Source organism: Bos taurus, chromosome 12, assembly GCF_002263795.3.
Source record: "Bos taurus isolate L1 Dominette 01449 registration number 42190680 breed Hereford chromosome 12, ARS-UCD2.0, whole genome shotgun sequence".
Lineage (NCBI taxonomy): Eukaryota > Metazoa > Chordata > Mammalia > Artiodactyla > Bovidae > Bos > Bos taurus.
In genome coordinates, this window is record NC_037339.1 from 26,750,890 (window position 1) to 26,765,016 (window position 14,127).

Sequence of the window (14,127 nt, forward strand, 5' to 3'; positions counted from 1 at the left end):
CAGCCATGTGCGTGTGGTGTAAGAGGACGACACCATGTGATGCTCCCCTGCCCTAAAGCATAGAGATTTGTGAGGCTCGCGCATAAATATGAGATGTGGAGCTTCAGAGTTCCCACATTTGCATGTAATTCGCCTCTAGAATGGCTTTCTATGAGTAAAGTGGTTTTTGAGAATGTGATTAGAAAAAAGATACAGGGATATGCTAATATGACCTTTCCCCCTGATATTTTATAAAACAGTACAAACACAGATAACAAAATGTATATTTAAAAATGTCCTGGCCATTATGAATTATTATATGATTGAAACTGAAAATACTGATTTTATATCTTACTTCATGTCATGGCACCACTTTATTTTACTTTCTGATATGTTCATAGGTATAATTTATGTTGATCTATTTTGGGGATATTTTTCTTCGTATCAATAAAAAAATTTTAAAGGCATTTGATGTTCTAAAAAGTACTTTCCTAATTGTTTTATGAAGGGATAAAAATAATTCAGTCTTTAAAATCTGAGGATTAATGGATCTGTGCTTACATGAGATAATATCTACCCAAAAAAAAGTATAGGTTGGCATTATTTTGAAACTATTGGTTTGGCCAAAAAGTCTGTTTGGTGTTTTCTGTTACATCATATGGAAAAACCCAAATGAACTTCTTGACCAACCCAATATTCTGTTTTCCCATCTATTCTGTGCGTTGAATGGATATGTAATCTTTCCCTTTTGTGTTGAAAAACATCCAGAGAGAGGTCATTTTTACAGAAAGTGTTTGTGATCAACAAGTTAGATGGACAAGCTTACAAAGGAAAAATATTGCTCAAGATCTAAGGTTTCCACCTCCACTTTTATTTCTCTTGTCAGCTTACTAAATATTTAATTCAGTTGCAGGACCCCACAAAGTTCTGGAAATACAAATGGGAAAGGAACATAGTCTTTGATCTTTAGAGTTTACTAGAAGAGATGGACATGGAAACTAACCAAACCTGATTATTTACTGGGGAAAGTTTCCACAAGCTGTTATGACAGCACAAAAGAAGAAGAACTATCAGGATGGTGTTCCAGAGGAAGGGCCAGTGAAGGCTTGAAGGTAGAGCTAGGATTGAGCAGACTGGGATTGGCCAGACAGATGAAACACCATGTGTCCAAAGTAGGCAGGGGTTAAAAATATAGCATATTTGGAGAATTGCAAGAATTTAGATGATAGTTATGAATGAGTAGAGAAAAATGAAAATTTCATGTCAGATGACTTTTTCATTCCCCAGTGTGCATTTTGGCATGGAAAATTGTGTTGGCTGTGCAAGGGGAGACATTGTGAATAAAGTATTTGATATAATTTCCTTTAATTTAATTAGATAATGAAGAGTGTAGACAATAGAATAATGCATTTGGACTTTTTATAATTAATTTAGAAACCTTATGCCTGCTGGGATGCAGATGAAATAATTACAGGGATCTGAATCTCTTAATAAATTGCTTTCACATTTTTGAGTAGCCTGAAACATCCTCTGTAAGCATGTCTATTTTCTTCTTTCTCCTCTTTTGTTCCTTTCTTATTCAAGTTCAGACATAGTAAAGATCATTATTTACCATCTTTAGTTTTAAAGGTAAGACAGGTTTCACAGGTGGGAAGAGATCATGCTTTTTAATGTTAATTTATTCTTCAATTCAGTTCAGTTGCTCAGTTATGTCTGACTCTTTGTGACCCCATGGACTGCAGCACGCCAGGCTTCCCTGTCCATCACCAACTCCTGGAGCTTACTCAAACTCACGTCCATCGAGTTGGTGATGCCATCCAACCATCTCATCCTCTGTCGTCCCCTTCTCCTGCCTTCAATCTTTCCCAGCATCAGGGTCTTTTCCAATTAGTTCTCCATATCAGGTGGCCAAAGGATTGAAATTTCAGCTTCAGCATCAGTCCTTCCACTGAATATTCAGGACTGATTTCCTTTAGGACGGACTGATTGGATCTCCTTGCAGTCCAAGGGACTCTCAAGAGTCTTCAAACCATAGTTCAAAAGCATCAGTTCTTTGGCACTCAGCTTTCTTTATAGTCCAACTCTCACATCCATACATGACTACTGGAAAAACAATAGCTTTGACAAGATGGACTCTTGTCGGCAAAGTAATGTCTCTGGTTCCTTATAACTTTCCTTCCAAGGAACAAGCGTCTTTTAATTTCATGGCTGCAATCACCATCTGCAGTGATTTTGGAGCCCAAAAAATAAAGTCTGTCACTGTTTCCATTGTTTCTCCATCTATTTGCCGTGAAGTGATGGGACCGGATGCCATCATCTTAGTTTTTTGAATGTTGAGTTTTAAGCCAGCTTTTTCACTCTCCTCTTTTGCTTTCATCAAGAGGCTCTTTAGTTCCTCTTTGCTTGCTTCCCTGGTGGCTCAGAGGGTAAAGTGTCTGTTTGCAATGCAGGAGACCCGGGTTCGATCCCTGGGTTGGGAAGATGCCCTGGAGAAGGAAATGGCAGCCCACTCCAGTATTCTTGCCTGGAAAATCCCATGGACTGCGGAGCCTGGTAGGCTACCGTCCATGGGGTCGCAAAGAGTCGGACACGACTGAGCGACTTCACTTTCACTTTCACTTTTGCTTTCTGCCATAAGGATGGTGTCATCTGCATATCTGAGATTATTGATATTTCTCCTGGACATCTTGATTCCAGCTTATGCTTCATCCAGCCCAGCATTTCTCGTGATGTACTCTGCATACAAGTTAAATAAGCAGGTTGACAATATACAGCCTTTCATTCTTACAACATAAGAATTGAAAATCTCCCCCACATAATATTTCTTACTATTTTAAAAAAATTATATCTGATTCCAAATTATCTCAGATATAGTCTCTGTTTGAGAACTACCTGCCGGTAGAAAGTCATTTGTCCGTGAGATTTCTAAAATCGAGCTTTTAATGAAGAGCATACAGATTACTTTAAAGGGACTATTTCACAGAAAGCAATACTGAGTATTAACTAAAAACCATTTAAGATAACTATTTAAACACCTGCCCTGATTATAAAAGTTGAAGATCTTAAAATATATTTCATGCAAAGTGTAGGTCTTTTCATATTAAAAAAAATTCTGTTCAGGTTTATTATTCTAAAAGGTTTTAGGTTTTTCATTCCAAATTGGATTCAGATCAAACTCCTAAATAAGTGAAACATCTTTTTTTCCTTCTATAATCTGTTTTCACTCTGAAGGCATTGGTTTCCTTGGGTTGGAGTTGTTTCAACATCTTGAAATGAAACGACTAATTAGAGTGCTTTTGTTTTTGGCCAGGAGTCTTTCTTTTCCTCTGGCTGGAGTTCTGACTTCTTTAGGTGCAGCCAGCACTGTGTATTCCCACTTCCAAATTTTGGTGTAGAAACTACCATTGGTTGAGCAACAAAAAATATATGAATCAAGTTTCTGACAATTGTTTATTTATCTTTCCCTTGTTGTTCAGTCGCTAAGTGGTATCTAACTCTTTGCGACTCTATGGACTGCAGCACGCCAGACCTCCCTGTCTTTCACTGTTTCCTGGAGTTTGCTCACTCATATCCACTGAATCGGTGATGCCATCACCCATCTCATCCTGTCATTCCATTCTCCTCCTGCCTTCAATCTTTCCCAGCATCAGGATCTTTTCCGATGACTTAGCTCTTCGCATCAGGTGGTCAAAATATTGGAGTTTCAGCTTCAGCATCAGTTATTCCAATGAATATTCAGGGTTGATTTCCTTTAGGATTGACTGGTTTAATCTCCTTCCACCCCAAGGAACTCTCTAGAGGCTTCTCCAGCACCACAGTTTGAAAGCATAAATTCTTCAGCACTCAGTCTTCTTTATAGTCCAGTTCTCTCATCTGTACATAACTACTGGAAAAACCACAGCTTTGACTATATGGACCTTTGTTGGCAAATCGTTGCCTGCTTGGTACCCAACAGGACATATGCCAAGAAACCATAATCACTTTCTCATAGCTTCATACCAGTCAGGCCCTATAAGAAAAATAGTTTTATCTGTCTATCAACTCTATGTAGTATCTTCTGTTCTGTGTTTATGAATGCTATTTGGAGAGCCTATATTTGCCAAGTTTTGAGGCTCTCATACACTTTGGTATTATTTCTTACTTTCTCCCCCTGCCACTAGACATAAGCTTCTTTAGGGAGGACCCACTCTCCTGCTCACTGTTGAATTCCTCCTCTAAGTCATAGCGTCTGAACATGATTAAACACTAAAGAAATAGTAACTGAGTGAATGAGCATGGGGGTCAAATAGACAAAGTCCCTCTGTTCAAAAACAACACAGACAAAAGAGGACAGGGGAGCAACAGAGGAATTCATAAAAAAGTTAACAATGCCACAGGTATACCCGTGCTCCCCATCCTGAACCCTCCTCCCTCCTCCCTCCCCATACCCTACCTGTGGCAGATTCATTTCGATGTTGGGCAAAACTAATACAATATTGTAAAGTTTAAAAATAAAATAAAATTTAAAAAAAAAAACAAATATTAAGACACAAAACAATTAAAAAAAAAAAAAGTTAACAATGAACCAATGACAGATCACTTCCTGTGTGCTCAGGAGGGGATTCCAGGAAAAGATTCACAGAGAAGATACTGTCTTAATATCACTTTATGACCGTGTTTAATTTGAGGTGTTCCAGAGACATGAAGGGGAGATATGCAGTGGGTTTGGAGCTCAAGATAAAGTCTTTTAATGTGAGCTTCTTGCCTAAACTTCAATTCATGTGTGTGTGTGTGTGTGTGTGTGTGTGTGTATTTATATATATATATATAAAATGTGTATATGTGTGTTTGTGTGTGTGTGTAAAAATTTCCAAATACAGTGTTTTGGATCCTATGAAGACTAAATAAATAAAACACAATTTGTAGACTGATTAGATTTGGCTTAAAGAACATCTTATACACAATTGAGTAGAATAGTTTAAAACTGTTCAGTTAAGAGAGTGCAGTGCAATTCTTTCAAGAAATTCCTCAAAATATAGTTGTCCCTTTAAGAAATCTGGCCATGGGTGACTGTCTTATTCTTACACCATTCCTTGCAACAATTTATTCTATGTGGGTAATGTCAGATATTGGTAGAGAGGATTTGGGGAGTGGTATCCCTATTTTTTAAGAACTTACAATATAATGTGCATTTTTATATATTAAACATAAAAGGACACAAAATAAAGAAAGAAAAAGCATTGCAAATAAGTTTACCATACATAATGGGCTTCATAATGTTAAAAACAATAAAGAGTGAAGAGTAGCAGCAGCTCAGAGAGTACAATTGCTTTGTGCATGCTGACCAATACAGAAAGCACTCTGGACTAGTGGAGCCTCAGGAGCTTTCTCAAGAAGAGAATAGTTTGGGGAGATACGAGTGGGCAATGGCTGAGTTTGGAAAAGTGAGGAGGTAGGAACTGGGTTGCCAGTGTTGAAGGGGAGATAGAATGTAATTGTGTCCAAAAGAAGCAATCTAGGGCAAAGAGGAAGTGTTTGGGCACAATGAAGGTAATCTGTACATTGTCTTTAGTGTAAATCACGGTATAAATATTCAGTAAATACCTCTTTTTTTCCAAGAAAAGACTGTTGCAATGGTTAAAATTGAAAGTGTTAGTTGCTCAGTTGTGTCTGACTCCTTGCAGCCCCATGGACGGTAGCCTGTCGGGCTCCCCTGTCCATAGGATTCTCCAGTCAAGAATACTGTAATGAGTTGCCATTCCCTTCTCCAGGGAATCTTCCCTACCCAGGGATTGAACCTAGGTCTCCTCCATCGCAGACAGATGCTATACTTCTGCAGGTAAACCACCAGGGTTATAAATCTGCTTATCTAATCAAATCCTGACTTTGAGATGTCATTATTTTAAAATATACTTCTCAGGTAGGCTCATTAAGCTTGACAGAGCATGACAGTATTTGTCTGAAAGTTCCCCTCCAGGTGCCTTGTGCTAAGTAGATGTATTTATGTTTTGTTTCAACATGGGCACCCTGAGATCTCTTTATGTGGGAGTCTTGATAGTTGGCCTCCTCTGGTTATGTTTTCACTGGAGAATCCAGGAAGTACGGGAACTGAGTCCTATTCCAGTGACCTATGGAATATATGCTATGTTTGTCTCCTCTGCTGAGATAGTCATCAATTATGTGTGCTCTAAGTGCATACTAATCTTTCCTTTAGAAGAAGGTTAAAGGATGTCAACAGCATGCCTCTGTGCTCCAGCTCATTAAGGAGAATGAAAAATCTCTAGAGATGATAAAAAGAAAAGAATTCAGGAGCATCATAAAAATATATTCTAAAGAAGTAAGCATGAGTACTCAAAAAATCAATGCCGGTGTTAAGCAGTACAGCAGTGAATGAATGTGACGTTGGGGGAAAAGACAAGGAAAAATATCATCACCAGTACAACATAACAGAACTCTGCTTGAGGAAACAGTGTGCTGCTTTTCTGGGAATAAGGGTTTCTAAGTACTATTAGTGAGTGAGTGAAATCCTGCTAGCACCTCAGGAAGAAGTTACTCTCCCCACCTCTTCAATACACATATACACAGTGATGGATGATGGTGGATAAATCTATATCAAGAAATATGTAAGAAATAAAAGTGTGAAAGTGTTAGTCGCTCAGTAATGTCTGACTTTTTGCAATCCCACGGATGGTAGCCCACTATGCTCCTCTGTCCGTGGAATTCTCCAGGTAAGAATACTGGAGTGGGTTGTCATTTCCTACTCCAGGGGATCTTCCCAACCCAGGGATCAAACCCTGGTCTCCCACGTTGCAGACAGAGTCTTTACCATCTGAGTCACTTGGGAAGTCCTAGTTATAATATAAAAGTATATTAAAGAGAGCCTGACAAAACCTAACGGCTTTCTTATTTTCATCTACCTGATGCATTTGCTTTCTGTGTACCCACTTGAGAATGCATGTTTCTGCAAAAATGAACTTATGGTATATTTCTAGTTATTTGGAAGTTCTGAATAGAAAGCTGGTGGACTTAGATGCATAGAGCATGTTATTTATTCCTCTAAAGTCATAACACTGAAAAGAAGATAGGAAGATATAGGAAGTAGGATATATGTTAGAAAACAAATGAATTTGGTCCTCTCATGTGTGGTTTATGATAGCAAAATGATAAGAAGTATTCCATGAAGACTGTGAAGAAAATGTTGTTCAGGAAAGGAGCTGACTGAGTCTCTTGAGAGCAAAGTCCTATTTTATTCATGCCTGCATCTTTAGCATGTAATACAGTGCTCTACAAATAGTAGGGGCTTAATACTGAGGCTTTAAGAGGTAGAAAGAAGAAAATGTTAGGCCAAAGAAATCACAATTCTATAAGTGATAATACATTAGAGATAAAAAAAGACAACACAAACTAAAGTGCAAGAAGAGTCCAGTTATTCTCATGAGAAAGCAGCAGAGAAACTGGTCAAGAATAATAATTTATGGCCAAACTTGTTTCCATGTAAGTGCAGAACAATGAGGAATTCAAGCAAAATGAGCTTGAAACGTTCATACAAGGAAGCAGAGGTTATCTGATAGGTATCAGTATGTTTCAGTGAACCGAAATAGAAGACAACATACTGTTCCAAAGAAATACATTTGATACGGACCAGGGGTCTAGCAGAGCAAAACAAGAACACAGATAATTCAGATCAATAGTGTGTCTGTGCAGAGGATGTAAAGATACAAAGATGTCTAAGACTTAATATTTGATATCAAAGAATTTACAAGCACAAGGGGAGATGGATACGTAAATATTTAACTAAAGAAGAGATAAGAATTGTAACTGATATGCCCGGAGGGCTCTGTATTCATTTCCTGGAGCTGCTGTCACAAAGTACCACACACTGGGTAGTTAAACAACAGAAATGTATTGTCTTACTGTCTTGGAGACTGGAAGTCTGAGATGAAGGAGTGGGCAGGGCTGGTTCTTTTTGGGGTCTGTGGGGTAGAATCCGTCCTATGCATCTCTCCTAGATTCTCATGGTTTGTTGGCAGTCTTTGTCACTCCTTGGCTTATAGAAGCACCACTCTGATCTCTGGCTTCATTTTCACGTGATATTCTTCCTGTTAAATGTGTCCATGTCCAGATTTCAGTATTTTCAAGGTTAGCACTTACACTGGTTTACATATTATTCTCATGCCTGCAGCCTTACTTGATGATTTACTAAGCTTGTTTCGAAATGGGGCCCCATGCCTTGGGGCTGGGAGTTAGGACTCCACTAGTCTTTTGGGTGACATAATTCAGCCTATAACAGGCCATAAAAACATTGCAATCATGGTGGCATATAGCACAGCATGTCCAACTTGGTGTGGGATAATAAAAATAGCTTTAAAAATTGTTTTAAAATACAAAATTGGCTCAAAGGTAAGGAAAAAAGTGATTGGACACGGGGAATCCTGCCTATTCAGTGAAGAAATTGAATTTTTAAAATACAACTTAGTTTATTAAATTGGGCTAACCATTTTATAGACCATGGCTATGGGCCAGAAACCAGATAAACAAAACTGATAAGATAGTCACCATCTCCAGAATATCTAATAAATTCTTCTTATTTTTTTTTGGCAGGGGTGTAGAGCTCAGTACGTAGAAAGAAGAGTGCAACTGTGAGTGGAATTAATTCCTCTTACCTGGAAATAAGGGAAGAACTTGCTACTGACTGTAGGGGAAATTAATGAAAACTTAGGAGAACGTGACCACATCATTGAGAGATTTTTTTTTTTTTTTTAATTTTTTGGCCTCAACCATACAGCACATGGGATCTTAGTTACCCCACCACCAGTGTTCAAACCCAGGCCCCCCGTATTGGAATCGTGAAGTCTTAACCACTGGACTGACAAGGAAGTCCTTGAGCAATTTTTGTACTGAGAGAAAGAATGTTAGATGTAATCAGACATACCCCACACTTCAAGAAAACAGATGTTACAAAGTTCAAGGAGAAAGTAGTTATAGTTCTATGACCAGAGGGAACCATAGGATGTTAGAAGTCTCAGTTCTGACAGCATCTTCCCATGAGCTGTCCCCAACTTGGTGAGGTGCCCAGCAGATTATCTGTCTCCCTCCCAACCCTGGGACTGACTTTCACACCAGCACTTGGGACATGGTAGGGCCTGAATCCATCCTTGCTAAATGATTATAATTATGGACCTGTTATAAAAATAGTGTGGAACACACACACAGACATAGATACAAAATGACATTCTGACATGAGATTTTGGAAGTTGAAAACCGTTTTTTGGCATATAGAAACTTTAAAAAGTGGTGGTTTAGTTGGTTGTCAGGTTTGCATTCCTAGAAGCAGAATGTATGGTATGGGCTTTGGTATTTGCCTGCCTGTTTCTGTAGGATCTGTATTACCTTTGTTACTGCATCCAGTGTTAGTCACTGTTAATCTTCCATGCTGTGGCCTGAGTGAACCATGTGACACCAGTTTCTCCCCACTGCCTTCAGACTAGGTGTTTACAATATTGACTCCATCTAGCCTCTAGCCTCTTGTCCAGTCATAGTGAGCAACATGTATAAATCAGTTTTACAACTCTGCCTGTGTTCAGGCTGTTTATTATTGTTGTTTAGTTGCTAAGTCATGTCTGACTCTTTTGTCATCCCATGGACTGTGGCCCACAAGACTCCCTGTCCATGGGATTTCCCAGGCAAGAATACTGGAGTGGGTTGCCATTTCCTCCTCTAGGGGATATTCTGGACCCAGGAATTCAACCCGTATCTCTTGCATTAGCAAGTGGATGCTTTAGCACTGAGCCACCTGGGAGGCCCATGCTCATGCTCATCCCTTTCTATCTTTACTGATTCACACTTAGTCCCCTTTCATGATTCCAGAAACTTCCCTGAATTCCCAGCCTGGGAGAAGTGCCAGTTCTAACTCCACAGCATCCTGTGTATAACTCTAACTCAGCAAGGCACCAAAATGGTCTCTGGATGTGTCTTTCCATGCCCCTGGCAAAGTTCAAGCTCCTTGAAGAGATGGGCATGAATTTTCACCCTTGTCGCCACACAATGGTGAGCACCATGTATAATGACAGGCTTCATATATGTTGAAGTTTAATACTCATTACCATGGAAATAAGCTCACTATCTGTGCTGATGGGCCATAACACACACTGCCAACAATCGGTTGGTTGATGAGAATTGACAGTTTGTGGCAAGGAATATGTAATAGACGGTAGGCTTTTCAGAACATTCTGTGAATGAAAGCTTGTAGGTGGCATCAACCAGAACATTGTGGTCCAATGTCAATGCTCAATAAGCCTTTGTTGAAATTGAATGAAATCAATCATTTATTTAGCCATTCATTCAAAAATCTTTTATTCAAATGTTGCAATGCCCCAGTACTGGTTCTGGGGAAATCAAGAGATAAAAGTCGATACAGATGTGTAAGCAAAGCATACTATGAAATGAGTGTTATAATAATTTTCTGCATAGTGTGCTGTACAGATACATAGGAGGAAGAAGCTACCTGTGTCAGAAAGCATAAAAGCAGATGTATGGGTTGTCTGCCTGTTTTCTCTACATGCATTTTCTGTCCTACTCTTCTCTGTAGTAAAACTCGGGGAGCAATATTTCCCAGGATCCCTTGCCTCCTGGCTTCCAGTGAAGCCAGTAGGGAGGCAAGGTGGAAAACGTAAGGGTCAGATGAGGAGATAAATCATGGTCTTTCTCCGTCATCTCTCTGCTCAGCGTGGGGTTTGCAGCACTAACTGCTGAGTCTCCTGCATGGCTGCCAGACCTGCTTGGCAAGCCAACTGTTCCAGCTTCCTCCAGGTGGCCCGGCTCCTTGGCACTGGAAACACTGACTTCTTCCTATAAGCTCGTGCTTTTTCTAGTCTCTTGGCTGCCACGGCCCCCACCCCTACAGGCTCCTTGGCTTTTCCATCACCTGTGAAATCCATACCCAACAATAAAGTCATTGAAACGCCTTAGGTGCTGTTTCCTGACTCAACCTTGGCTGATTCAGAAACTTCTCAAAGAAGGGCATATTTTAAAAATATTTTCATTTATTTACATGGCTTGCTGGGGCTTCTCTGATCTTTGCTGTGGCATCTTCATTGCAACATCAGGGATCTTTAGTTGCAGCATCTGGGATCTAATTCCCTGAACAGGGATTGAACCCAGGCCCCCAGCATTGGGAACTCAGAGTCTTAGACCCTGGACCACCAGGAAGTCCCAAAAGAAGGGCATATTTAAAAGCTAATGGAATGGGGCAGTTTCTAGAGATTTCATCCCTTTTTATATCAGTGCTTAATATCCTATTGTTGTCTTGTTGATGCTGTAGAGAAAATTTTAATTTTCCTTGGACTCAGATTTCTCACCTAAAGAAAAACAGAAAAATGTAATGTATTTCGCCATCTTGGAATTTTTTTCACTCATTCATCCAACATATTTTGTGGAAGATCTACTCACCAGAGGTTCCATACCAGCCCTGAGGGTGATAATCATCATCACGACAGATACGATCGCTGCTCCAGAACATCACAGACCAGGGGATGAAAGGTGTGTGCAACACAGTCACTTAGAAGATGCTGACTTCAATAGCAGTGCCTCAGTAGTCGTATTTCCTTTAAAGCACCCATTACCTTTTCAAGTCAGTGTTAGTAAATGACCATGTAACTGTTTGAGGATCACAAAGCATGTGGAAATGCTCTCATTAAAACTAGATGGAGACCATGGATGCTTTTAGTCCAAGGAGTTTTACAAATGAAGCTAAGAGAGGTGTAAAATGTATACTGTTCTAAATAGCCCAAAAATGATTTGTTGTAACCTTCTTAATCAACAGACCTATAATTAGGGAATAAATGTGCCCTCTTTGTGACTCAGTCCCCAAGTGAAATACGTTTGGCAAGAATATCTTTTCAGAAATTGCTTTGGTTCAGGAAGTGCTTGTCACGCTTTATATGCTAGGATAGGTTCTTTTAACATTTAACAATGAATGATTATTTCAGAGGTATGAAGGATGAACTTAATCAGTTCTTTATTCTGTAAGTGGGAAATCAAATTCATTACATTTTGATCAGAAGAAATCTTATTTTTACATACTTTCAGAATATAAATTTTAATATCCTCCAGAAACACATTTCAGTGTCAGGAAGTTTTTTCCATCTTGTCTAAATCTTCTAGCTATTCTTAGCAAAGATGAAGGACAGTTGGCTACAATCCTTTGTATAATAGACCAAGATTATAGCTATATATTTATTCACTCTTTCATTCAACATGTTTTTATTGAGCATCTACTAAAACTAAGAGCCAGACCCTGGGAAAATATTTAGCAGAACAAAAGTGCCTCAGCCTTTTAAATTAATTTTCATGCTCTAAGAATCTTTGCTTTTTTTTTCCTTAGATCAATTTTTACAACCCTAAATTTCTATTCCTGTCTGTTGCATTTACATGCTACATGGGATAGGACAAGCCAGTTACACTATGTAAAATAAGTTTCCTACATCTATACAGGGGGGATGATTGTAGTACTTACCACGCAGAATTGTCTGAGGCTTGAATGGGCTAATAGATGCTCAACAAACATTAGGTCTTACCATAGCTGTTATCATTTTATTGGAGTCTCTCCAGTTGCACTCTATAGTCAATACAGCCAATTCAAGACATGTAACTATTTAAATTTAAATTCATTAAAATTAAGCATAGTTAGAAATTCAACTCCTCAGTTGCTCTAGTAAAATTTCAGATGCTCAGTAGGGACATGTAACCAGTGCTAACCATATTGGATAGTATAGCAAATATGGAACACTCCCATCATTGCAGAAAGTTCTGCTGGACAGTACCTCAAATGAGAGAGAGAGAGAGAGAACAAAAGACCTTGTCCCCAAAGATATCAACTGGTGCACAGAATGAGTAAAACCTAGAGCCAGCCTTATTTCTGATTGCTTTGCTGCAATTACCACCTATTCAGATAGTCATTTATCTGTTGTGTCCCTTCTGAGGAGCTCTATAAGACAGCATTTATAAACATAAGTTCTGGAGTTAGGTTTCTGGAGTCTAAATCCTGGACCTACTACTCACTAGCTGTGTGATTTGGGACAAGTTTTTAACCTCTCTGTCCTATATTTTCTGCGTATGAAGTAGAGACCATACAGTTCCTATCTCATGAGTAAATCCATATAAACCACTGGGAATGGTGTCTGGCCATACTAAACCTTCAATAAAGCAATATCAGTAGTAACTCTCAGGCATGTGTAGTCTGTACAAACAGTTTCCACAAATGCTGAGCATAGCTAGCCTTGCCAGATTGGGAGCTATTTTTAAATTAGTTCCTCCACTTACTTTTTCTGAGTCTCAGTTCTTTTTCTTTCTTTTTTTTTTTTTAAATATACTACCCAAGGATGTGTTGAGTGTTAAGCAAGATAATATATGTAAAAGCAAAGGCATGTTGTAGGCATTTAATAATGTTATTTCCTTCACAACTTTTTAAAAAATTAGAACCACTGGATGGTGTAGGGCATTCTGATTTCCCTCCAAGGTTATCTAGCCTCTCATGTAGACATAAAAGAGAGAGCCCTGTAAGATAACACACAGATTTTGTGAAGCAGATAATCCATTTTCCTTCCCAACATTCTGATTCTTATTTTATGGGCTCTTAGGACAACTCAGATTGTAGTACATTTTCAATGACCTAACCAAAAGAAGGGATAAATGGAGAAAATAATCTAATATGACAGATAACCCAAACCATGGATGGATGCAAAGAATTATTAATATTCATTTATTTTAAAATGTTTGCTGATTCAAGGCATATTTATCAAAAGTCTTCCAGGCAAAGCATTGTATTGGTGCTATTTGTTTCAGAAGAATTTTGGCAGCAGGTTTACCCTAGCAGTTGTTTTCAGTTCAGTTCAATTCAGTCGCTCAGTCATGTCCGACTCTTTGCGACCCCATGAATCACAGAACGCCAGGCCTCCCTGTCCATCACTAACTCCCGGAGTTCACTCAAACTCACATCCATCGAGTCAGTGATGCCATCCAGCCATCTCATCCTCTGTCGTCCCCTTCTCCTCCTGCCCCCAGTCCCTCCCAGCATCAGAGTCTTTTCCAATGAGTCAACTCTTCGCATGAGGTGGCCAAAGTACTGGAGTTTCAGCTTTAACATCATTCCTTCCAAAGAACACCCAGGAC